Source organism: Malania oleifera, chromosome 6 (genome assembly GCF_029873635.1).
Source record: "Malania oleifera isolate guangnan ecotype guangnan chromosome 6, ASM2987363v1, whole genome shotgun sequence".
In the NCBI taxonomy this organism is placed as follows: Eukaryota; Viridiplantae; Streptophyta; class Magnoliopsida; order Santalales; family Ximeniaceae; genus Malania; species Malania oleifera.
In genome coordinates this window covers 87,182,970-87,187,302 of record NC_080422.1, presented here as the reverse complement: position 1 = coordinate 87,187,302, position 4,333 = coordinate 87,182,970, and positions in this window count along the sequence as shown.

The following is a 4,333-nucleotide window of genomic DNA, read 5'->3' as shown; positions in this document are numbered from 1 at the left end:
CATTAATACTTTCGTCACTAAAAACCCATTTTTTTGTAGTGACATACAATACCCAAAACATACGGTCAGTGTCGTCACACTAATACACAACAACGCTATGAAACCCGAAACTTCACAGCGATTACATTGCCAATACAATGTAGCTCACACTAGTATGCAACTACTCCATGAATCCGAAGTTTTACAGCGATTACATTGTCAACACGCAACTACTCCATGAAACCTAAAACTTCACGGTGATTACATTGCCAATACAGCGTAGCTCACACCCCTCGGTGACCAGCTGGGATACGTGGGGATATTTCACACCCTCGGATATAGAGCAGACAATCTCGCCCACGATTTTGACATCGATATATGGCGCAACGTATGGTAGTTAGCCACCACATACCTGTTTCGGCGTACGGTAATTAGCCGTCACTAGACGATTTCACAAAACCTGGAATCATTTTGGAGCTCACACTCCTACACATATCAGTGTACGGTAATTAGCCACCACATAGCTGTTTTACAAAATACCTGGAACAATTACATACAACCATACATACCACACTTATTTGGTTTACGACAAATCATATTGTTTCCAATTCAAGTATACCGTTTTATACAAATATGGATAACAATCATATCAATAATACAATTTAAACAAAACAGACAGTTTTTCAAACAAAGTAGAGATGATACCCGAAATCCCCTAAATTTTTTCGAAAACTGTAATCCAAAAATCCCATTTTTTACTCAATAAATTTTTCCAAATAAGTTACCAAAACATACATACGATTGTAGCCTACAAGCTTATCGATCTCGATTTCGAAAATAAACTAATATAAACTGAATCCCCTTACCTCAACCCGAATCTTAACTACGAACTCTACGGTCCCCAAAACTATGAACTGAGACTCCAAAACCTACAAACCACAGTACAATACATGCTTACAATTCGTACTACTACACATATTTCAAATTAGAAAAGAAAAACCGAGCCTTACCTCGATTTTGTCCCGAAACACGAAACTGCTCGAAATGAGATTTTGATCCGCTAGAAAGGTAGAGAATCCTTTCCTGATCCTCATAGTAACATCAGATTTATGAATTTGGTGATGAACGGCGAAGAAATCAAGAGAGAGAGAGAGCTTCGAGTTCTAGAGAGAGATGGAGAGAAAATCAAGCTAACTTAGCTTAAAAGCAACCCTTTTGGATATTTATAGCCCTTTGACTCGGGTGAATTCGTCGACGAATTGGCGTCCTCGTCAACGAGTCCGCCATTACCTTCATCGATGAGACGGTGGCCTCGTCGACGAGCCGAGGTTCCAGATTTTCCCAAAATCCCTCGGGATCTCCTCGTCGACGAAATACTGAATTTCGTCGCTGAGAGTAGAAGGGACTTCATCGACGAACTCTGGCTTTGTTTACAAAGCTTGCCGAAATTACCACTTTACCCTTCTTTCAAATATTAAATCCACATACCACAGTTTGGGTTCTTACAAAGTGTCCTAGGTACCACTCCAAAGCTAGGGTAGGGTTAAGGAAATTAAGCTAATTTGATGATTTTGGTAGTTTAATTATTTATTTCAAATTTATGGGCTTAGGAAATGTTAAATGGTATTTTATTTAGGCTTGATTTGATTGAACTAGGGTTATTGAATTAGGGTTTGGCTAAGCGCTGCAGGCATCGTTTTGGGGTCCCTACTGGCATAGTTTTTGGAAACCAGGTAAGGGGAATAGATTAAGCCAGTAATTTTGTGAATTTATTGATTAAAATAGAAAAATAATATGTGTAAGTATATGTTTAATATGCAAATTTTAAAAAAGCCAACCGTTTGAATTGTGATTTTGAGCCTACGGTTATGTTATTAGTTATTATTTGAGCCTAGGGCTGTGTTATTAGTTATTATTTGTGAAAATGGAATTATGAAAGTAATGGATTTTCTGGATAATTGTAGAAATAATTAAATGTGTATTTTCAGTAATGTGAATGATGAATGTGGGTTGGTGTATTTTTAGTAAATGTATAAATATGTATATTATTCTAAATCATGTGGCATGAGTAAAAAGAATATATTGCGATGAATTATGATATATATATTTATGAGTCGTTGGAAATACTGAAATGTGTTAAGAATATTTATTGTGTGTGATTGTTAAATCAAAATTGAATGTGAATTTTAAATTGCAAGTTATGGTTTAAGAACTCCAGTGGATTGTGGTTTCGTGTTATGCACAGTATTGTTGCTCGTGATTTCTGAAGAGGTAGTGCACCCACACGTCTCGTGGAGAGTGTGGAGATGGGATGGTCAATTGTACTGTGTAAGGTAGAGTTCCCCCCAAAGTCCGGAACAGTGTGGGAAAGCCAATGTGACTTACAAACTGGGCCAACGAGGGTTAAATCCAGCCTTCGGGCCGCACAACCCGTCATGGGGGGGAAGCATGACAGTGTGTTATCCATCTGATAGTGGGTTCTAAATGCATAATTGTTAATTTAACCAGTGAACAAAATGAGAACAGAATATACGAATGCAGACAGGAATACAGAAAAAGTGAAATGTGAATGTGAAATGTGGGAGTGAGATTTATGTGGTGTGAAATACTGAGAAGTGCGAAAACTGGGAACTTAAAAAGACGAATAATATAGAGATAACAGACTCGGAGTAAAGAAATAAATGTATTATATATTATAGAATTATATGTATGTGGGGTGAAGTATACTCTCCGCCCAAGGGCTTACTGAGAAAGGCGAGTGCCCTGATTAATATCATATGTAGCCATATTGGGCTGTTTAATGTATTATAGTAAAGGGAAGCTACTTGTATGGGTGGGTAATCTTCCCTATTCTCGGGAACTTTTGCCTATAAATATTTGTGTGAATGTGTGTAAATACGAGATAAACTATTCACCTGAGGGCTTACCGAGTAAGATAAGTGCCCTGATATGCTTCAATTGTAGCCATAGGTTGCATAAGGTATCAGAGCAGAGGGGTGCTACTTGTATGGGCGGGTAATCACCCCAATCCTTGGGAAACTCTTATTAATAAAATACACTGCATGTGTGTGAGTAGGGATAGAGAATGATTTCATAATTTTGGATTAATTTGTAAATGATGATTATATTTTGTACACAAATCTCATGATAGTCACACACTAATATTAATCTATTCCAACTTACTGAGATGTGTCTCACCTGATATGAATTTCATATTTTTCTAGACCTCCGCGTGATCGAGCTTAGTGAGCTTAGGGCTGGCGTAGCGTTTTTTTTTAAAGTGAGAGGGTATAGACTTTTGATGTATATTTTTTGGTTTTGTTTAAGTTTACTGAGATGTATATATTTGAATACTGGCTATTGGAGAATACCTTTTTTGGGATATATATATATATATATATATGTATATATAGAACTTTGGTATGTTATAAAGGATGTTAGTTTATTTTTTCCGCTACGTAATTGATGTTAGAGTATTGGATACAGGTAAATGGAACACGTGGCACCCGGACCCCACTTGGCGGGTTCGGGGTGTAACATGGGTAATCAGACTACTACATACAAACAAACCTAACAACGGAAGTCAATATTTACACACCATCTAGAATACAAATAACTAAAGTTCTATACATCCATACACAACCCAAAAATCCATAACATACTTTAAGAGATTACACAAACTCATCCCTTACACAAAACACTTACCCTGTATATCAGGGTACTAGCTCCCCTCTATCTCGGAGCTCTATCTCCTGGTCTGTTATAGTTCCCTGAAATATTTGAATATTTGGGTAAGACAACACTCCATAAGATGGAATAAATTATTTACAGTGTGTGGCACATGAGTTTAGTCATATCACATTACACTTATTTAATGATCTTATCTTTTGAGATAAAATATGTACTCATAATCATATAATTATAACATTATCTTATAAGCTTTTATACCTTTTCTCACACTCTCACATATACAACCAGTATTTATCGGCAAAGTTAGGGGAGATTACACGTCCATACATGTAACGCCTCTCTACTCTGATAACATTTGTAATCTTACCCCATTAACTTGGGTACGGCTGCAACTGATACTTATCAGGGCACTCACCTTACTTAGTAACCTCTCAAGCAGAGAGTTTTACTTCGCCTTAATTATTTATGTAATTAAACTCACACTCTTTCATTTCTCATTTTCATTTCACAACTAGCTCATGAGTGTCCACGTGTACATAAATTTACATATAGGTATTTTACATAATACAATAGATCCATTGATTTTAACTCTCAACACATACTTACTTTCCATACTGAGCATTCCTCCCCAGCGACATCAGTAAGAACTCCACAATATGGTTCC